The sequence below is a fragment of the Ornithodoros turicata genome, chromosome 1 (genome assembly GCF_037126465.1).
Source record: "Ornithodoros turicata isolate Travis chromosome 1, ASM3712646v1, whole genome shotgun sequence".
Taxonomy (NCBI): domain Eukaryota; kingdom Metazoa; phylum Arthropoda; class Arachnida; order Ixodida; family Argasidae; genus Ornithodoros; species Ornithodoros turicata.
The window spans coordinates 199556433-199579921 of NC_088201.1; the positions used below are offsets into that span (position 1 = coordinate 199556433).

The 23489-nt window shown below is 47.3% G+C and overlaps 1 protein-coding gene across 3 annotated transcripts in view; it reads right to left on the reverse strand.

The window, feature by feature from the left end:
- LOC135378940 (caspase-7-like) overlaps window positions 1–23489 on the reverse strand; it is a 314482-nt gene that overhangs the window by 92661 nt on the left and 198332 nt on the right. The gene's annotated exons all lie outside the window — the stretch shown is intronic.

The following is a 23489-nucleotide window of genomic DNA, read 5'->3' on the forward strand; positions in this document are numbered from 1 at the left end:
AGTAAGGCGAAAAAGGCGATTGAATACACTCGTCGTTATACTCGTCCACTACAGGTAAAGTCCTTCGAAGGTTTGCTTCGATGGGGGGAAGTCCATAGCTGTCGAAAAACACGGCAGACCCGTCGTAGTTTTTCAGGTAGAGCACCCAGTGCTGTCCGCGCTTTCTTTGCTCTTCGGTATTGATGATTAAATAGCCGGGCTTGCGTAAAACGAAGGCTTCGTCGGAAGCGCAAATGCCTCTCAGCATGGAGGAAGCGAGGGGGTTCAGGGACACGAGTTCCAAGATGTTCCACTCAGTTCCACTCTCATACATCTTTTCTTATGGGAAGGTGACCGTACGGTCCTTGTCGACGCACATGAGCTTGGGACACTCGGAAATCAAGAGGACGGTGACCGTGTGTGGAAGGGCTTTAGCGAAGCGTAATTGCAGGCGAACGTTTCCTTTTCGCCACTCGTTCAAATGCGAAGGAGAAGAACACTTGTCCACGTCCAAGTTGAAGTAGAGGAGGAACCCGTTCGTTTTAAATCGCTCGTAGCTATACTTGAAATGTTTCTCTCCCAGTTCTTGCAAGAAGTTAAAGTAGGGAATTTTGACGAGGTCGTTCTGAAAGTCCTACTCGGCTCGCACTTGCTGGCCGTCCACGGAGAGCATCGAATGAGACAGGTCGTAATGGCGGAATTTGTAGGGGTTCGATTGGATGTTGCTGAGAAAGTCGGACGTGGCGAGCAGGGCGACGCATAATTTGGAAGGTACCCTTTCGGGGTAAACGTTTTCAAAGTGAGCGTCCAAGCTCCCGGCACTCAAGCTCCGCACCTTGGTTTCCAATCCGCGTAACACGTAGATGGCCGGCGTGGTCTGAAGCCGCCGCTCGTATTCCAAAAACAGGGAAGGTGCGAGCGTCACCTTTTTCAAATGTAACGTCATTTCTTTAATGTCCACCTCGTAATTGTACGTTTCCTTGTCTTTGGGGACCGATACGAGTTTAAATTCGTCGTTGTTTAACAGGAAAACGACGCGAATTTCGACGGCAGGTACCATCAGGCGCGGCTGTTGAAACAGGTCGGTATTGATCTGTCCGACCAGGTTAAAGTATTTTCCACCCTTCGTCGCTTCGTAACGTTGTTTCGGACCGCGAGACGAGATGTCGTAATCGTCCTTTAAATGTTCGTCGTCCTCGACATAAAGTCCAGCCACGTGCACTGTTTCTTGAGCCATGGGCGTGGAATGAAGCACGACTTCCAAAATACTCCTGTAGGCGTACAACTCGTTGGAACTGACGAGCTTGTTGTTCGCATAAACGGTGACCGTCTTAAACATGCCGCTCAACAGGTGGTTTATTGGGAAAACGACATCTTTCTCGTCCATTTCTTCCCCGTCGTCGCGAACAATGCGCACGGTCAAAGACACGAAACTGCTGTTGAGATCCAAGTGTGCCCTTTGCAAATTTTGAATAGAAAATTCGATCACGGAATTATGACCGGATAAAAGAGTTGGTACGAAGTATCTTCCACGCCGTATTGAATGGAAGTGGGTTCGAATATCATCACATCACTCGTTAGACAGATCGGCGTCTGTATTTTTTCTTTCGTTGACGTCATGATGGAGCGCGGGCAGCGGATGTGTGACCTTCACGGCGTACCAAAGATATCTGCAGGTGCGTCGTGTGTCGGCGCCTTTTCTTGTCGCTTGCGGCGTTTCTTCCCATTGTTGTTTCCAGAGCCCTCCATGGAATCCAGCACGTCTCTCCTCGTTGCTATGACCGTCTTTTTTCCTGCGCGCGATATTCCTTCGCCATCGGTCAAATTCCGCGCCAAGCGCTTCAACGTTCTCTTGGCGATCAGTTTTATTTGCTGCCAGATGGGAACGATAAACTTGGATATGTTGCTCAACGCACCGCCCCCTCGTTGGAAAAGGGGTCCCGTGTACATGGGAATTATTTTGGGGGAATTACGGTACATATTTGAAATGCAACGTTAAATTGGTTCTGCCTTTGGACCGCAACGGCAAACGTCTTCCCGTTTCGTCCGCGAGAACGATCGTCACTGAGGGACTTTCGAATTGAGACAGGTTAAAATACTGGATGTTATCTAACATGTAGGTGACGACGTGCTTGTCTTTCTCGTAATAAAAGGGTAGTATTTTTAATATCGTTTTTTTCCCGCTCCCCACGTACGTGGGTTCCACGATATCTGTGTAGACGATTATGTTGTGAAACGGGGGTTCCAGGAGTACCTCGACAGAGCTCGTGGCATCCTCCTCCTCCCCCGTGAACACGGTACGAAATTCGAAGCCCAAAAGCACGGCCAGGTACTCGGAAAGTCTTAGGGTGGAGGTACCCTCGGAAAGCCGAATTTTACATTTCTGTTCGGTTCCGTCGAAGCTGAAGCGCGCGCGTTCGCCTACGCGCTGGTTAATCGCATTTAGAAGTGCTTGCGGCGTTGCATAATAGCCAGGAGGCAGATGTACTTGCAAAGATCGAGGAATTTTCGTCTTGATCGTGAAAGAAAATTGGCGCGCTACTGGGAGAGAGACGCGTAGCGTTTCTTCGTGTCCCTCGACGGGTGTGAGATGTAGCAGCTTGACAAAGGGTTCCGGTACGTGCAACCCTTTCGGTGTTTTCAGAGAGGAGACGTTATCCGCGAATTCTAGCGAGGCGTCCAGCTTGTGCGTCTGGAAATACTTGTTGAGTGTGTTCCGTAGGGACGTGGTTTCCGAATTCAGAGTGACGTCGCCGAAAGCGACAGGTGCGGCATGCTCCAATAAGATGGAGGTAGCTTCGCGTTCGCTCAATTTGGGAGGTTTCACCGCACGACCTGCTTCGCGGGACGCTAGCGTGGCGTCGAGCGCCTGTGCGAGCCGAGGGTCCAATTCCACGGCTTTCACGTCCACGGGTAAGACGAAGTCGTATCGCGATTTATTGTACGCGAAAGAAACGTTGAATTCCGAAAGGGCTTTTCCCAAATCCCTCTCGAGATCCGAGGTGACACGAAAAGTTCTGCCGGCTTCCACCGTGTCCTCGAATGAAACCTCGATATTCACATCTTGCCTTTCGTGCCCGATATTTAAAAAATCGTTACTTATGCTGAGATCCATCAGACCGACTTTATACCAATTCGAGAGCTGAAGCGGACTATCGAAAGCTACCGTGAAGGCGTTGAGTTTATTCGAGGGAAACTTATCCATGCTGGCGTTCGAGAGCAGGTGGACGTAGATGTCTGACATCATTTCCCAATCTTGACCACGTCGCTGCTCGGAACCCAACTGTCATGTTCTTTGTCGTAACCGAACCAGCGAACCAAGGAGAAGCTCTGACCGTTCACTTGCTTCTTTCTCAGCACTTTCGTTACTAGCCAAGGCTGATTGGCGTCTCGGGTTACGACGAGTACCTCCTCCGGGTAGAAAGATCCGTCCACTTCCTTACCCCGGTAATCTTCCAGGTGTACGACGGGAGGAGAGGTGTCTCTCAGGCGGGAGACGGTGAAAATCTGAGGCGACCAACTCCCTTCCGAGCTCTTATGAAGACCTTTTCTGTGTAGTAGGACCCTCACTTTATCCCCCAGTTTGAGCTTCTTTTTCACGGAGGGTACGACGGGCTTCCCATTTATCTTATTGAACAGCTCCAATTCGTTTTCGGGCGTGACTTCGGACGGGCTGATGCCCAAAGTCCTGTGTTTGGTGTTGTTGTAGTCGCGCACGATCTTGGGAAGCGCGGAAACGAAGTGGTATTTTCCCGTTACTCTAAAATAACGGAATATTCTGTCGCGTAAGGTGTGTATGACGCGTTCTGCCTGCGATGCTTTGATTACTGGAGAGAAGGTCGAATACATGTGTACCTTCTTTCGTGAGAGATACTCCTTGACGGTCTTGTTGTAGAATTCCCCGCCTCTGTCGCAAAAGATGTGTGTAGGTGCGTTACCTCCCCGAAAAAGTCTTATCATGGCCCCTTTCATTTCGGCGGGGCGCTTCGTCTTTAGTGGGAGGGTGCGCAGAAAGCGGGAGAGGGAATCGATTGCCACGAGAATGTAGCGGTAGCCACCGTTGAATCTCTTGTATTTTGAAAAATCGGCGAGATTCATTTGCCACACGTCATTGATCTTGAGCGCGATGATGCGCCTCCTATTAAACTTTCTTCTGACCGCATGGTGTAGCGTGTAGGCATCCAGCTTTCTGAGAATGGCGAGAGCCTTCTTTTTGCTTAAGTGATGCGCTTTTCTATAGCGTTCCACACACCCCAAACCACCCTCTGGTTTTTCATATCCCTCCATAAATCGTCCACGCAATGGAGGCCTGCTGCTGCTGTTGAGGCTCGCGAGATTTGGGTAGAGAAATCAGACGCAATAGTTTCGAGACTTTGGGGAACCAGGAAGGTTTCTTACCCGTCTTACGTTGCAATAAATAATTGATGAGTTCGTAAACGGAGGAGTGTCTGATGGGCTTGCCCGACACGGAGACACAACCCTCGCGATCCCAGGAAAGAACCTTCTTTAATTCCGAGACGACCCTTTCCGCTTCCTCTTCGTCCACCTCTGGAGAGAGGAGCGAATAGTCAAATTCATTTGTAACGTCGGACGCCTTGTTTTTATTGTCGTAGGGGTCAAATCCGTACTGCTTGAGTATGTGATACAGTGCTTGCAGTATGAGTTTCACTTTGACGTCGTCACTCTCCTTCGAGGAAAGAATGTTTCCGATGGAGGAGGTGGTCACTTCAATTCTCTTGGCCATTGGCGAAAAGGTTCAACACGGCGGAAAGCAGGAGAGGAACCACCGACGAAAGAACGCCCTGTCCTCGCTGCTGAGACAGATAGTGCTTCAAACGTTGCGGATTCTTGTGAATCTTTTTGTAGGCGAGCCGTCGTAAAAAGCGTTTGTGCTTCTTCAAACGCGCGAACGTATCTGGAGCTAGAGCCACCTTTCCGTTCAATACATTCAGGCAAATTTCGGAGAGGTGTTTCATGTCGGACGAGGACGAACGTCTCAAGACGTCGCGACGGCGTGGAGGGGGTAGAGTGGAGAGTACTTTGAGTAAAGTGAGGTGAGGGCGGAGATTCACTTCGGAGCGTAGATATATTGACGTTCTCCCAGAAAGATATTGCTACGCAACCTGTGATCCTCGTGCGTATAGTTGTGAAGATCCACGAGTAAATATGCGTGGGGCGACGACATCGCTTGTTTATATGCGTCCAGAAAATACTCCAATCTTTTTCTGCCAAATAGCTGTTGGCCGAAATGTTCCATCTGGTGCACGCTGCGCACGGTGCGCCACAGGACGACGTAACTGGCGTTGTACGATATTGTTCTAAAATTGCTACTGTCGAAAAAGATGTTTTGAACGAGTAAGAAGATCGACGCGTTGGCGTGGTGAGAACCCCGAATGAAAACATCGGTCACCTCCTTCAAGGAACCGGCGTCGGTCATGGGATCGTCGACGACGATCAGCGTAGCGCGCGACGTGTCCCACTCTCGCGGTAGCTCCTTGGTAAATTTTACGGAGTCCCCGAATTCGTCCTGCATGCTCGGCGAAGCATATTTCTGCACGTAGAATATTTGTGACGGAGGATTGTCCACCACGTCGTTCAGGTTCCTCAGCACGTTAGCAACGAACGTAGATTTGCCGCACATGGAGGGGCCGCTGAAGATACAGCGAAAAGGATGACGGAAACGAAAAGGTTCGGGGGAAGACATGTTGCGTGTGTACACGTTTCATGAAGAGAAAGAAGAGACTGAGACTCGAAGAGAAATGCATCGCTTTTATTTACACGTCGTCGTCGTCCTCTACATCAGAACTGCGTTCCCAATACATTATCCAGGCTAAAGTTGGACTTCTTTTTCGCCAGTCTGTCCGCCGCTAAGATGCGGTCGAGCGTCTTCATCTTGTCCTGACACATTTCTTGACGCGCTTGCAACCATTCCAGGCGGTGGACTTGAAAGGCTTCCTCCAAGATGCCGCGAATAAATTCGCGAAGTTCTTCGTTTTTTGTCTTTTCCTTGCGACGACGAGAAACGCAGGAGAATAAACCACACATGGCGTTTTCCACGTATCGGTCAGAATGATGACGCGAGCGCGGTGCGCGCTGCCTTTATACAGATAAACGCGCGCACGCAAAGAACGGAGAGTGAAACCGAAACTCAAAAGCCACCCGTCGCTGCTAGGAGCGCGCGCAGCGGAGAGCCGAAACCGAAAACATCCGCGGGCGGCGCAGAGGGAGCTAGGAGCGCGCGCGCGCATGCGCGGACGGGTGGAGCAGAGGGCGCGCGCGCATCCATAGCTGCCGCTGCGCGTCGCCTCAGTCAGTTTCTCACTGGCTGCCGTGGAAAGCAGACGTGCGCTCCCCGCGCTCGCTCAGTTTCTGGCTGGCTGTCGTACAGAGCAGACGTGTGTTCCCCGCGCTCGCTCAGTTTCTGCCTGGAAGTTGCCGCGGGGGAAAAGGTGAGTGATTTGACGCGCTCCTTTTCTCGTATGTTTGCCGTGTTTAGCGGTGACCAACGAGTGATTTGACCGCGCTCGTGTTAAGCCTTTTCTCGCAAGTTTAGACTTGCTTTGCGGTGTCCAAGCCTGTTGACGCATGTTTAGCGATGTGTGCCCAGTGGTTCCCGCCTTGTGTTAGCTGCGTAGTGTTGTGACGTTGAGGTTAGGCCTAAGCGATCGCCCCCGTAAGCCTTTTTCCCCGATGTGTACTGTTTTCTCCGTGCTGTTTTAGCAGTAGCGGTTAGACCTTTTCTCTCGCATGCCTAGACTTGTTTAGCAGTGCTGTCATTTTTACCTGCCGCTAGTATCTTGTTCTCTGTCTTTCTCGTCTAGAGCTATGATGGTGGCGCCATCTGGTGTGATGCCTTGCAACTAAGTGGCCAGCTGTCGTCGATCTCTGCAACTGCTGGGTGCAAACTACCAACATGGCGAGCGCTGGTCACTCGGGTGTTGCGGAGCGGCTTCTTCGCCGCGGCATCGTTGATTTTCGAATAAATTGTTTTTCTCCACTCTATTTCTATCTTTTTATTTTATTTTCTGCCTATTTTTTTTATTTTTTATGACCACGATTATCCGGAAACGCACAACTGGTCTGGACGCGAGATAGACGTTCCCCAATTAGTGTGATGGCTCCCTGGAGGGTGCTGATTAATGTGGGGGGTCCCAATTAGCTCTAATTGTTAATTAATGGCGTCCAGACGAAGATGTGCGTTTCCGGATAAACGTGGTCAGTACTTACTACTGATGTTTATCCCTTGTGTATGTGCATGTGATGCACTATAAGCATACTATGTTAGAAGTTGTCCTGATAAACTTCGAAAGAAGGACAAAACAAACAAAAGAGTTGCAAGCAACTGCACAGGAAACATCGAGGCATCTTCCTCAGTAATGTGTCGTCTCACTGCATGCTTCACACATTCTTGTGTAACTTCAAGTTTCCAATTGTACACGAACAGCCAGATGGAAACCATTGCTGCAGCATCCTAGCCTGAAGAACAAACAACTGAGCAACAAGAGACAAGTTTGGAACCTGCACAGACCTCACAGAGAAATTAGCGCAAAAACCAGACTGCGATGATGCAGGTCCTAGAGCTCTAAAAAGTTGTGGAAATGAGAGCTACAAAAGCAGAAAAAAGGAATGAATGTTTCAAAGAAAAGTACTGAGGCTGCATTAAAGAGTTAACAGAATGCAACAAGAAATGCTTCGATAAGCAAATTAAAATGGTGCAAGCGAGATGGTGTACTGTGGAAAGAACTAACATTTCCTTCAGTTTGAGGAACACACAGTTCATATTGTGTGTTCCTCAAACTCGAGGGAAATGTTTCCTACTTCAAAGAAATGTTTAATTCGATGCAGACTTATGTTCAATCATCGCCACCACAATAATTTTCTTTTTTTTCCATAACAGAGAAAGCTGGCATAGTTTGTTTTTTAGCTTTATAACAGTGCATTGTCCTTGCAAAGCCTCATTAAATGTATATGTGTAATGTATCATGTCAGCGATTCTCGCTTTTGTTACTTAAGCTGAAAAACAGTCATTACGTGAAAAAAAAACTTACAACAACAAAACATAGGCGTATTCCCAGCAAACCAGATACATCCAGCAAATATTCGTAAGATATCTCGCCCGGGACGTTTGGATATCCATTGGAGTTTGCTACAGATCCGTTTTACATCCATGCGATATCCCTGCGACTAGCATTTCTGTTCATGTTTGTAGATCCACTGAAAGTCCCTGCGACGTCTGTCACGGATATTTGGATATATACGGGAGATTACGAATATCGTACATATTTTGCTTTTAACAATTTTGTGCATCAGATATTTAGTGTTTGTAGAGTGCATAGAGACCACTGCAACTGTATTCCAGCAAATAATATTTATTGTGTGTTTTAACCCATTTGACACTATTGGGAACAAAAACATTACCTTAGCCTAACAGGATTTATCATAGTACAGCAACACTGTGGGACACGCCAGCATAAGTGCCGAACCCTGCGCGCCTCACTTGGACCACTTGGAAAAACCCGCAGTAACCTCTATTTGCGAGCTGGATGGAACATATACTGAAATACAAATCGTTACACACACGTTCGTTAGGGGTAGCGTGCCGTAAACCATTTGTAACGGTGACAAGGATGTATCTTCGCAATTCCTGTGTTTCTGCATCAACCCACAGTATACCCAACAACATATCTGACATCCCTTCTTATCAACTACTGTGTTTTTAATTCAGGTTATCGTCTCTATAAGGACAAACAAATATTTCCTGGATCTCCCATAGACATCCCTAGGATCTGCAGGCTGCTTGTCATGGGACATTCAAACATCCAGAGCGCGATATCCTTCCAACATACCAGGGACATCTGTTGTTTGCTGGAGTAAGCCCAAAACGCAATGAAATTGTGCGATATCCCATAGATATCCTATGGATGTCGAGATATTCAGGACGTTCGCGACCTTGTAGGGATGTCCCATGGATATTAATGGTTTGCTGGGTTACCGTGGTTATAAAATCTACATATAAGGAAACATGACAGTAAAATTATTCACTTGAGAGGAATGTACTTGCCCGCAATAAATATGCTGTCATAGTGTTCTAAAACGTTGTTTGAATGATTGAGATTTTAAAAGATATGGAGGTGTTCCTGTCAGCTACTGCAGAACTCGTGAACAGAAAACAGTAGAAAAACCAACCTCAAGATGACGAAGAGACAAAGACGAAAAACCATGCAAAATAAACAAACGAAAAACAAACAGGGTCCACCTGATGGATGTGTCCAGCAAATTAAATAAGAGTTCAAACGATCATAGACTGTAAAATGTCATTGTTTTTGCTCTCTTCAGTTCTTTTTTTTTTGTATTTGATAATGTGGACACTTTTTTCTTATGATGGACAGTTTTTGCTTACTAAAGTTGCAGCTAAGTGCAACGGACATGACCGAACACCATACTACAGGGCACGCAGTTGCACTTAACCTGCAGTTAAACTCTGAAATTGGTAAGGTGTACTGTGCCATTTGCATCACTGTCAGTGACAAAAAAATCCCACTTGCATGCACATCGCGAGACAAAGACTCCTACGCTGAATTCGTTGAACGAGGTTTCCAGAACTGGAAGAAAGCTCTTCAACAATTTAGAAGTCATGAGAAGTAAACTCTTTATCATGAAGCATCCACGGCGCTCAGAAGTGCAAGCACAGGAGCTAACGTAGCGACTGTGTTCTCTGAACCGAAGCTCAGCCAAATGAATCAAAGTCGTCAAGCTCTGGTCGCTGTACAGTTCGCTCCAAGCGAACAGTACTGTCGTCTGTTCGCTTCCTGGCATGTCAAGGCCCACTTCGTAGTGTCACTTCCCGGTCACAATGAGGACGAAGGTAACTTGAGGCAGCCTCTTACGTTGCGGGAAGCGGATGTGCCAGGTCTCAGGGCGTGGCTCAACAAAAGTAGGTGTAAGTGGAATTCGCCGGACTTGCAAAATGAGATGCTTGAACTCATTACCCACAGCATGCTCCGTTCCGTAATCAGAGAAGTGCAGGACGCCTTATTTTGCGCGGTGATTGCTGACGAGACCTCTGATATTAGCACGCAGGAGCAGATATCCTTTTGATTCACGTACGTCAAAGATGGTCTTGAAGTCCTTATTGGATTTTACGTGACGGCTGATACGAGAGCACGCAAGCTCTTCTCAATGCTGAAACACGTGTTGTGTCGTATGAATGTTCAAATTGAGAAGTGGCGATGACAAGGCTACGACGGGGCTGCAAATGTGTCCGGCAAAAGCGGTGGACTTCAAGCCCTAGTTCAGGATATTGAACCAAGAGCGATGTATGTACACTGCCTTGCGCACACTATCGACCTAGTGTTGCAAGACTTGTGTAAGCAAATTGATGTGTGTCGCGACTTTGTCACCTTGTTCGCAGACTTGGTAAATTTTGTGAATACACCTCCAAGGCGCTTCAGCTGGTTCGAACAGTTCCAGAAGGACGGAACACCGGACCTCAGACAATTCTGTAAAGCCCGGTGGACGCTGAAGGCATCCTCACTGCGGTCAGTGTCAAGTAACTACTCTGAGTCGGTGCAATTCACCTCTCGCTCTGTCATCGGATGAAAAGAATCACACAGGAGCAAAAGCCAGTGGCTATATGCAAAAGCGCTCGGAAAATTCGATTCATATTTCATGCTCGGGCTGATGATCCCGGTATTTGAGAGATTGGAGAGCGCAAATTCTGCTCTCCAGAAGAAGAGCTTGCAGTTTGGGCATACAGAGAAAATAGTGAAGACCGCTAAATAATGTGTTGCTGAACTCCTGATTGCGAAAGAAATTCGGTCTGCTGCGCAGGAGCTAATAGCGCACCATCGTGTAAATAAGGACGGCTCGATGTGCATTTTCGTCACCACGGAGGGCGCAGTCTCCAACCTCCTTTCACTTCGAAATGTCGCTGGTATTGACGTCGAAGTCAGCATCCCTTCGTCATATGTGAAGAACCAAGGAAAAATCAATGACGTTCCGCTTGCTTATACCAATGAGGATCTCACCTCCTACTTAGAAGGCGAAGGCGTCATAGCGGCTCGTCGGCAAATGCGGTACGTCTCCAATGACGACGGCTCGGATCGCTACGTCCCTTTGAGAAGTGTGATCCTGACGTTTCAGTCCAGTCAAAAGTTACCTATGGAAGTTCACTTGGGATTCTCAATCCATAAGGTACATGAGTACGTAGAAGGCCCGCTACAGTGCTTTCACTGCCAAAGGTTTGGTCACCTCGCACGCAGCTGTCGCTGGCCCCAACGCTGCAAAATTTGCGCCGGCCCACATAATTTCAAGGAATGCACGGCAAATGCGTCAGCCGAAATGTGCTAACTGTAGAGGACCCCACGTTGTCTCGCATTCCCAATGCCCTTATAAGCGCCAAGCTATCAAGCGTTTTCAAGAGTCTGTTATCAGCATATCCCAACCTGTGAGAGACCATCATGCGTCCGATACTCGTGTGCAACATCACCGCCCCCATGTGTCTGAGGGCCCCGCTATGTCACCGCGGCCTTCTCGAATTGGACAGAAGTCCCCTCGTCAGCTTGATGGCGACGCAGCTCGCGTCTTCCACACTGACGTATTCCGCGCTTCCACTTCCGAGATACAGGAGGCGATCTCACGAAGAGAACCCGTGGTGAACGAACAGATGGATATGGGCTTCACATTGGGTGAATTCAGAGCCGCGGTGTGCCTGTCACGAGTACACTCGACGCCAGGTGGAGACAGAATCTCCTATCGAGCCATCCGAAACCTTAGCGACGGCTGTGTTTCCTGTGTGATCCATGTCTTCAATACATCATCGAGAAGCGGTGAAGTGCCGCAGTCTTGGAAAGATGCCGTAGTAGTCCCGCTGTTAAAGCCTGGAAAGCACCCATCTGACCTGTCATCCTTTCGTCCAGTTAGCCTGACGAGTTGTCTTGGTAAAGTCTTGGAGCGAATGGTCTTGCATAGACTGGAGTGGTGGCTTGAGGGTCATCGTACCTTCCCCGAAGAGATGGCAGGCTTCCGTCGGAACCGTAGCTCCATAGACTCTGTTCTCGATCTCGTCACCACCGTCGAGCAAGCGAGGAGCCAGAAGAAAATAGTCATGGCAGTGTTCCTGGACGTCAAGAGAGCCTACGACACCGTCAGTCATGCCAACGTTCTGCATCTTTTGCTGCAAGCAGGCGTTCCCGACAGAATGTTCTTGTGGCTGGCTGATTTTTTGCGCCACAGAACACTCTCTGTTCGCACAAAAGAAGGAGTCACTTCGAAAGTTGTCTTGACTCAGGGCGTACCACAAGGCAGCGTTTTAAGTCCTATCCTTTTCAACCTTGTAATGGCAGGCCTAAAGTCCTGTATCGCCCCTAAAGTCAATATATCTATCTATGCTGATGACATCTGCATTTGGACTGTTGGGAAATGGCCTGCAATCCTACGCCGTCTTCAGCATTCCCTGGATAACATCTTGCGGTACCTAACGGAGGCAGGCATGGATATATCAACTGAGAAAACAGCAGTCATGGCTTTTACTCGGAAGCATATGCATCGGTATCAGCTCTTCCTTGGCGATACGCCTCTTAGGCTGGTCTCACACCATAGATTCCTGGGTGTCATCCTAGACTCCAACTTGTCCTGGAAGAAACACATCGATCACCTGGACACAAAGGCACACCGGTGGATTTCCGTCATTCGCCACTTTGCTGGGCCGAAGTGGGGAATGAATGAGAAGTCTCTTCTGGCCATCCACAAAGCCCTAGTCCGAGGGCCTCTGCTATATAGCCTACCAGTCTTGCGCGGAATTTCACAGACGCAAGAACAACGACTGCGGTGTATTCTAGCACGGAGCTTAAGGGTATGTCTTGGCGTCCCGAGAGCCGCGGAAACGCGGATGGTGATAGCAGAAGCCCGCGAAATACCCATTGAAGTCTTACGGCAGAGGGAGACCATTCGCCATTACTTGCGCCTCAGAGCACACCACCGCCGCCATCCACTAGTTTGTCGCCGGAAGCAATGTAACGCATACAACTGTTTCATGGAAGTAAAACCTAAGGTTCCCCCGTTTTCTGCAAGATCAGTGGTGCCCACGACGCCTCCGTGGTCGCATCCAGTACCATCGATCGCATTGTCAATTCCTGGTCTTAATGTCAAACGAAACCAAGTGCCTACATCAGTTCTGAAACAGCTTGCAGCGGATATGATGCACAATCGCTATTCTGACCACACTGCAGTTTTCACTGACGGATCCTCCAGTCATGAATGTTCATCGTCTGCATTTGTTATTCCAACTGACGGTGTGTCACATGGATACCGTCTCTCACACCGCACATCATCAACGTCGGCTGAGTTATATGCTATCCTGTTGTTTCTACGTAAGACGCCCTGTGACGATCCGCGGGCCTGGGTCATCTACTCAGATTCAAAGGCTGCTCTTCAATGTATAGCCAACATGGGAATACGTGGATCGCTCGCCCCAGTTATCACTGATATCCTCCATCAGGTTCAGCGTCTAAGCGATCACGGTCATCATATATCCCTGCAGTGGGTCCCGGGTCACTGTGGTTTGAGCGGAAACGAAGAAGCCGACAGAGCGGCAACGGCTGCCCAACAGTCTCGGACTGTTGTACCAACGGTGTTATCAAGAGGAGACAGGAGATCACTTCTGAATGAGCTCATTCAGCCACTAGCTCGCCAGCAGTGGAGTCGGGACATCACTGACAGGTCTCTCATGCATTCGGTGGATCCCACTATGTCCTTCTCAGTTCCTGACCGTTTACCACGCTATTTTACGTCCCTCCTGCACAGGCTTCGTCTCAACGTTGCCTTCACTCCACAATTCAAGTGCCGAATCGGATACTGTGACAGCTGCCTATGCTCCAAATGTGGCGTTGTAGCGAACATTGAGCACGTCCTACTAGAATGTAAGCTCTACGAAACGGAGAGGCGGCAACTCTGTGCTCAGCTGAGTGGTGCTAGTCGACAGACGTTCAACCTGGCTGCAATTCTTGGCCCATGTCAGAGCCACGTCCAACACCGTCGAGGACTTCTGATGTTCTTGGAGTTCCTCTTGGCTACCGGCTTGCTCCAGACGCTGTAGGGTCCTCCCCTGCATCTCAAGGACCATTGGCGCTTCTTTGATGTGCTTCTTCCTTTTGTGCGACGTATAGCGTTGCGCAACCAGAGGACGGGTGTCCGAGTTGTACTTGCACATAACTTCATTTTCATATTTCACATCTCATGCTTCTCGTGTAATGGGGTAGGGTACTGCTCTCAAGCGGTGAATCACCCCAGGTCATAGTCATGATTTAGTTGTTGTTGTTGTTGTTGCTGAACTCCACGACAAATTCCCTGGCTTTTGGAGCATGTTGAAAGTCACGGCTGAGGAGCTCAAAACTGGGAGCCCCAGCCTACCGATAAGGCAGCGACAAGCCCCACGTCGTTACGACGAAGGATCTCAAGCACACGAGTTTAAATCCACGGAAGGCTATTATCGGCAGAGGTTCTACATGGTAATTGACACGGTTCATGCGTCTCTGTGCACTCGGTTTCCTGCCGGAATGTGGGACCACGTGGCCAAAGTCGAAGAGTTCTTGATGGGAAAAACTGACAGCGGTTATCTGTGCGAATTCTATTAAGGATATCTTGATGCACGTCGCCTTGAGCTTCATCGAGATACGCTGCTGGACATTGCAAAGCAGCATTCCGTAAGCCTTGCTTCGTTTCAGGATGTAAAAGAGCTGCTCTCAGGAAAGGAAAGTGTGGACTGTGTGTGGACGATACCTCCAGAAGTTGTGAAGTGTGTACGATACTTCCAGAAGTTGTTCAACTTCTTCGAATTGTATTGACCATACCTGTGACGTCCTGCACATCAGAAAAGTCCTTCTCGTGCCTACGGCGGCTGAAAACTTGCGTTCCACAATTTGACAAGTCCGGTTAAACCATATTACCTTGCTCCATTGCCACAAAGAGTCGTGATACTTGTGAGACTCGTGATATCTAGCTGAACGCTGTAGCAAACGAGTTCATCAAACGAACAACTCACCCGTACCATCCAATGTGCGGGTACGCACCTGCCATCATGTACCAGCCGAGAATTTGGCAACCAAATAATAAATATTACACGTTGCACATGGTCGTCACTTCGTTTCCGGCTCAGGCACCGCTGGACTCCTCCCGTCCCCTATCGTGTGCCAGGCTCGCCCCCCCCCCCCCCGGTAAAATTGGCCTGCTACGCCTATGCTGAAACATTTATATCGTGGCCAGACCTCCGTTTTTATGTACCCACACATTGAATTCCTCCGGAAAGCTCTTCCATTCCCAGAAATTTCCGCTGAATTTGGGAAGCTGAAATTTCGGCGCTTTTACTCCAGTGTGCCGTTGTAATAGCACTGAACCGGAACTTTGCGGTTCTTTGATGAGTCAGTTGTCACTGAGATAACTTCGCGTTCATGTTTGCCGTGACTTCCGTGACTCTGTCCTCATACTCAATTACCGTGTTGTACTCATAGTCGTCATCAGGCACAATGGGATCTATCGCCGCGTTCGGAGTTTGAAGTTCATTATGACTTCAGGATTTCTGTTAGCTGGGTCCGTATGGTAGCACGCTCCGCCTTCAGTCGGTAGATAGTACGTCGGTTTGTCGTTCCAGCCACAGTGACGGTAGACGCTGTAGATGTGTTCCCGGGTTTCGGCACAAAAAGATGATGTAGTAAAATCCCTAACCGACTACACTAGATGTAACCTACAGTTGAGACCATCTGCATTCAAGTAAGCCACCGGTGTCGATTTGGAACACATAGCCAGTGAACTGATCAGAGGCCTTAAGATACAGAAAACGTGCACAGTTCCAGTAGACACAAAGTACGGAAGAACGAAGAGAAACATTGAAAGGTCCTCCTCGACCTTTTTCCCAACAACCACATTATTTGTCTCTTTCACGCATCTTTCATTAGCACCCCAACTTACCGAATAGAATGACGTTTCACGTCAACAAATATATGTGTTTCTGACTCGAGAAATCCAGACCTCTGTTATGCTTGAAAGGGACGCTATAGAAAACGACCCTGTTTTCTTCCAATATAACGCAGGGCTTCGTGATTCTTCCATTTTGGAACTCACAATATCGTACTTAAATTCCACGGTAGCATGTCTTGCCGATCAAACTTGCAACCAATAATATGTAATTTCTATGGATTCTGTAGCCCCTCTTTTATGCGAAATTTGTTTATATGTTCGGGACAGGGCCATGGAAGTTTGGGAAAGTACTAATGTATGTAGATGATATTATCGGTGTGGCAGGCGATTCAAACACAGCTATGCAAGCCTTAATATTTTCCTATCGCTTCTTCCCTGAACTAGTTTTCACACATGAAATCCGCAGGCAAGCAAATGGGAGTTCTAGATACCACCTTCTGTATGTACCTAGGCCACTGTTGAAGGTACGGGAGAAGTGATCCTCAGTCCCTTCTCAACATAAATCAACATAAATGGCATCAGATATAAGCAAAATCAACATTAAAGAGAGCTAAAAAAATATTGCTATCACTAGGTCGTCCCTTCCATTTCCTAACAATGTCTGATGTTTCCTGGAGGCCAATGAGCTAAAAAGCGCACTTCAAATCCGGTTCCTGAACCGCGAATGTGATTAGATGTGGGTTGATAATTTCTTTCTACCATGGCGGAATCACTTAGGGAAGTTTGCTTCGATGTTTGGCTCCATTGGATTGCCTGCACACACACCTTCTAGTCCAGATCACACAGTATTTTTTATACCTATACCAGTGTAAGAGGGGTGTATTTCGCGATATACACCCAGTTCACACTCATATTCTACCCCTTCGAGGCTGGTCCTCTCATCAATGGGCGTGAATAGGGTGCACATCTACATTAGTGTGTTAATGGTGTACGAAGGCTGTAATCAGGGTGGGATGGTTTAAGGGTGTTTTATCTCATTGTAAAGTGTTTAACGTTTTCGCGGAAAAAAATGACGTGTACACTGAGTCTTAATTTTTCCTCATACCAAAACAAAACAATAAACACAAACGTCATCGTGATGAAAGATGAAAGTCACTGAAAAGATTAGCCAGCTGTAGGACTCGAACCCACATCGTCTGGATTACCGGACCACGGCTCTACCACTTGAGCTAAGCTAACACGCAACTTGAGGCCTTGTATGTGATTGTCCCTTCTATGTTGTTCCAGCCTCAGAACATCAGTTCTCTCATGTAATCCTGATGGCGACTTGATACACCAAGCGATTCCTCACTTCAGTGTTTTTGGTGTATATACTAAAGTTAAACTTAGACACTTCGCTCTTCATTTTGGCTGGAATTCGAGTAGGGATATTGAATTTCCAGATGTGTCGTAAGACAAGCAATGTATATAGTATTTGTTTTCTCTTAGAAAGGAAGTGCCGTTCTTTGCGAGCTTTGGTTCGTCTTCCCAATTATGTCATGTTTCAAATTCATCTCTAAATATGTCAGAACCTATATATTGGTCCAACATGGCCACCACTTCGGAATTCCTATGTGGGAAGAACACAATACATGCTCATGTTACGCATATACTTTGGCTGACACGTATGATACACTCACTCACTGTGTAAACTATGGTGCACACGTTACGTGGTTGCTTAAGGGTGTCGATTCACAAGAAAAGCTAAGTTGAAGCAGTTAGGGTATCATCCAATTATCCAATTACACCCTAAAAGGTGTATAAATTTTAAGAGTCAGGCTAAGAAACCGCATACTCGCTACACTAGGTGTTACACCTTTCCTGAGGTTATGTGGGTGTGCCGTAACTCACGCCCCTTTAAGTGTAGAGGTTTGAAGGTGTTGTGAAATACACCCTGAGAGGTAAATGTATTTCATTACAGCTGAAAACTTTTACACGTAAAGGGGAGTGAGATATGCGACACCCGCCTTACACACAAAATGGTGTAAAAGGTTAGTGTGCACCAAAGACCTGTCTGTAGGGTTCGCAACACGCGGATGTTCATTCCGTTTTGCATTACGCCTGCTGCATCATTTTATTTTGAGATGCGCCATGCATTCGGCAAACCCAACAGTGCACAAATAAGGGATTGCGTGAGCACTTCAATTACATAACTAATGTGTCGATAACCTCTGAAATATGAAATCATGTGCTTAGTTGCGTCGACTGCGCGCCCCGCTATATCGATGCCAGTCCATCATTATCACGCGATTCAACTCGCATTCTGGTGGAAACTGTTTTACTATGTCACGTCCATGCTGTATTTAGTCAGCCCTTAGTCATCGTCTCCCCTGACCCCTGGTGTTTGCTTGCTGCCTCCGTTCATTAAATCAGTGTGTACACTGTAAAAAAATACGTCCGTTTCCACTGGTGTCTGCCTGTTTATCCTGACGGTATACCACCGTAACTCCAAATACGGCTGAATCAGCGTAAAACAACGGAAGATAGGGCGCCACCACGCGGCCATTCCGAAGCGCGGTCCGGCCGAGTTCAAAATACTGCAAATCGCCGTCACCGCCATGTTGGCATTGTGGAGAACCGACACGAGTAAAGTCACAATAATTTGCGGTAAGGCTTCTTGACATCTTTTGTACGCGAAAGAGATCGAGAAACGAAGTAGTGTGGACATGGACGAGGCTCATTTGTTTCTAGTTGCAGTACAAAACCAACGAGGGCGACGGGCGTAACAGAAGACGCCGGAGAGGACGTGAATGAGACGCCGCGAACAAGAAGGTAAAAATCATTCTTTCTGACGAGGGGCTTAATGATTATCCCGAAATTAGTGCACTTCAGGCTGTAAATTACGAGCAAGATTCCTTTTATGGAGATATTACTCCTTGTCACAGTGCCTACTGTCGTTTGTAATTAGTTTCTGTTGTGCGTTTGTTGTGGTCCCGTTGCTTGCTTCTCCGTACTCGTGCTTCCATTGTGACTTCCAAGTTTCGTTACTGATCTTGGGATGCAACAGTTATTTTCATCTCGCTTTGGTGGATTGATAACCCCGTGCATTACCAATGTTTCCGTGTCGGCATTGCTCATGTGTCTCTCGATCTGTTGCCAGTTACGTTCAGCATCATAATGAGGCTCATCAGACGACGAGAATACCATGCTGCCACGGCTCATGCTCGTATGAAACTATGACGTATCTATCTTTAAGGTGCCACATCTTAAGGTGTCACAGAAGTAGTTCTGGTCGGCAGCCACGACTTGATTTGCAATCGGACACTAGCAACCTCTGTCATGTACCCCCGTGTTCTCGCTCGTTTGAGACAGCTGCACAGATTGTGTCGCACTTGAAAAAGCATATTCGTGATGGTGTAGAAATCGAGTGCCCATATCATAACTGTCAAAAGAGGTTTCGTGTTGTCTCCTCGTTTTCTGCCCACATCAGTAGAAGCCATGCCCCTATGCAAGCAACTCATGATCCCACCTCTGAGGATGCAGCTGTCAATGATGCCCCAGGCCCCAGCAACCGAGACGTGATGGAACACATCGGAGAAGGGTTAACGAGTGCAAGTAAGCACATTAACGCAAGTGACGAGAATCCAACAAGAGGAGTTACAAACATCAGAGAGAGTGTGGAGCAGAGCCTCGCTCGATTCTACTTGAAGCTGCAGGCCAAGTTGCTTGTTCCCGCTTCAACAATACAGTGCATTGTAGACGAACTGAAAACTGTCCATAACTTGAACCTGTCCTGCATTTCTGATCATCTCGAGGAGAACCTACGGAATGATACGCACGCACTCGAAGGACGTTCTCTCCTGGAAGCAATGCAGGGTGGCGATGTATTCGGTGAATTACATGCGACGAGACTTGCCACTACACACACTCGCACTATACTTGAAGGAAAAGTTCTCGCCAGTTGAAGGGATGTCCGTTTTGATTGGCCGTGACAGTAACAACAAGCAATGCTTTGCAGAGTACATCCCTATAAAAGAAACCCTTCTTCATCTGCTTTCTACTCCAGCTGTTCTTGATGCCGTCAGGCAACCAGTTCAGGCAGGTGACGGAGACAAGCTCTTAGATATAACAGATGGATCGTTGCACAAAGAACACCCATTTTTTTCACACTGCAAGTGGGTCACGCCAAATTGAGATTATGTTATACCAAGATGCGTTTGAGGTGGTTAATCCTCTTCGACCAGCGAAGAAAAAACACAAGATCGTCGGAGTGTATTTTACCTTGGCTAACTTTCTCAAGCATCTCCGTTCCACACGCGATCACCTGCAACTAACTCTACTCTACACGGAAAGTCTCATTAAGAACTTTGGCGCAGACAAAGTATTTGCAAAACTAATAGCCGACCTCAAGGACTTAGAACATAATGGCATCACCATTGGGAACGAATGCTTCAAAGGCAGCATCTTGTGTATCATTGGAGATAACCTGGGACAGCACAGCATTGGAGGATTTGTGGAAAGCTTCAGCAGATCATTGCATTTTTGTCGTTTCTGTGATATTGAGCGTGCTCACTTCGTGGTGCATCCAGAAGAGCTTGGAGTTCTGCGTACTACGGAGAGCTACGAAGCTGCTGTTACCAATGCTGAGAGCAGCAACACAATCGTACAGGGTGTAAAGACAAACAGCTGTTTTAATCAGTTGGAATTCTTCCATGTTTGCCAACCAGGACTTCCCCCTTGCTTAGGACATGACCTGTTTGAAGGCATAGTCGCCTGTGACCTGGCCCTCTACATCAGAAATTTTGTGAGGGTCCGCAAGTGGTTTTCTTACCCGAAGCTGAACTATGAACTTGCGAATTTCAAGTACATGGCTTCAGATTCAAGCAGTAAACCATACGAAGTAGCCGAACACGCAAAGAAGATTGCAGGAACAGCTGCATCAACCTGGACCCTACTTAGACTGCTGCCTCTTTGTATCGGCCACTACGTGCAGGATTTTGAAGACCCTGTATGGTGTCTATTATTGACCTTGAGGAAGATTGTAGATATTGTCTGCTCACCATGCCTAAACAATAGTACAGTAGCATACCTCCAGGTTCTAATTGAGGAGTACTTGTGTGACAGGAAAGAACTTTTCAAGTCGTCACCACTGCTGCCAAAGCACCATTACCTACTTCATTACCCTCGCCTCATGATTCAGTTTGGGCCACTCATCAACTTGTGGACGATGCGCTTTGAGAGTAAGCATTCTTATTTCAAGCACTGCGTCCGTAAGTTGAAGAACTTCAAAAGCTTGTGTAAGACACTTGTGCAAAGGCACCAAATGCTCCAAGCGCACCTCCTCTCAGACGGATTCTTTGAGCCCGACATCTCCACTAAAGCCGTGATGCCAATACAGATTTCAGCATACTGTGCCGGTATCCAATCATCCATTAAGTCATGCGGCATCGATGAACAGAACAGTACTGTTACCAGTCAGGTGACATACAAGGGCACAACGTATACTGAAGGCTTGTTTGTTGCAGTCACCAATGACGACCATTTGGCTTTTGGAAGAATCACCTTTGTCGTTCTTTGTGGTACTGAAGTCTTCCTTGTTTTGAAGTGCCATGTTGGAAACTTTCAGAGTCATTTGGGCATCTACACACTTGAGGAATGTTCACACTACTGCTGTGTGAATGTGAACAATCTCATTGATTTCTATCCGCTGCCTTCATATGTCGTCCGTGGGAAGCGATACATATCGCAGAAACACTTTATTCCTATTTAGTAATTTTGTGGCTAATGAGTGGTTATTCAACGCTTGAAGTGTCTGTTAAAGGGAGTTTGGATGAGGCGCAGGGAATTGGAAGGCTACTTGTGATCAAGCTCTTTGTACTCAGCGTTAATATTTTGTTTTGATTTTGCCCTGGAAGACATCGTGTCAGGAAGGCCCTTATAAGATACCCGGATTTACTTTGATGTGAGAATCCTTCTACGTCTCTTCACATGCTTGCTTAATGGAAATTGTATTTGTGAACCTAAGCTGCATATGTCGCACGTGCAATATTATTTCTGCCATTGGTAAAATGTGAATCTTGTGTTAAAGTAACCGTGCGGCTTTATTTCGACCTACGATGGCCAATTTGCATTGCTAAGTCCTCTTTTCAAAGATTGAGCTTCAATTTGCTGGAATTGCTAATTTTCATAATTGCACAATTTTGTACCTTATGCAGATGGACATTGTTGAGCTCGAGGTCTCTACTGCCCTGCCAGCACTTTCGGATCAGGAAGTCTCCACAGTTCTTGCAAAATTAAAAGAAATTGGTGTTCAAACAGGAGAAGATTTGAGGTTCTTAGAAGAGCCAGACCTTCGTGGGGTGCTGAAACAAATACAGATTAGGAGATTCCTCTCCACAGTAAAGAGAGGTGAATACTTAGCATTTGCTTTTGTTTCTTATTTTAGGCAGTTTTTGAGGTGACTGCTACAGAACCCAGTCCACAAAATTTGTTGCAATAATACTGCAGCAGTATTGTATGCGTAACAAAATGATGTTGCTGCAATGCAAATGATCGCCAGTGTTATGTTACAGTGGTGCAACACCGCCCAAACTGTACAAATTTTATTGTAAAATTATTGCAACTGTCCATCCGCACTGTCGATGTGTTCGCAGTGTTTCCTCAATGTGATGTGTAAACCACTCCTTTGTCAACATTGCTGCGATGCTCTCTCAACGCAGTATATGTAACCCTGTGTCAGCATCCAGACGTGACATGACAACATTTCATTCAGAACGAACCAACCAAAACGATATTCAGAGGCGGAACATGAAACTAACAAATACATTCCTTTTTCGATCACTGCCATTTTTAATTTCATTCAGTTGGCAACATGCTTTCAACACTGCACTGCACAGTATTACCGCAACAGTGTTGCAATATTTTGTGTTGACTAGGGATGCTGTAGCCGTGATAGTTTATTAACCTTTCTGTTTGTATTCCCTTAGTGGGACCAGTGGAACTGGCTGTTTCTCATACATACGTGTTGTAAATATATCTACAGGTGATGGCTCTGTTCCTGAGTCAGGTTCCTCTTTTAGCACGACACCACCTTGCACATCTCCTTTGCAAGTCCCCTCAGTGCCGGACACCCAACAACATCAGTGTGAAAGCAAAGCTTCGAACGTGGACCCCAACTGGCCAGTAAACTTCCAAGTTTGTTGGGAAAGCATGCCACCACAACTAATATCCGCAGTGAAGAAAAAGGAGCGCCCGTCTAGCAGGCTGCGTCGTGAAATGGTCCGTCTGGTAGTTGACCAAGCCAGAACCATGTGTGAGCGCCCACTCAAGAAACACTACGAAATTATTGCAAGACGAATTGTGGGCCAGTATCCAGCATCATTTCAAGATGCCTTTGAAGGCACGGTTGTTGGGACGGGTCACGATTCGCTTCTTAATCAGCTGGTCTTTAGGACCGAAAACTGTGTACGCTTTAAGAACCGTTGCTCTGGTGAGACGGCGGATCTGACGAAGAGTGGACGAAAGAAGGCCCGCATGTACGGTTGCTTCAAGGATTCTACCACTGAAAACATTGATGAGGAGTGCTTGGAAGAAAAAAAAGAAACGCTAAAACATTGGTA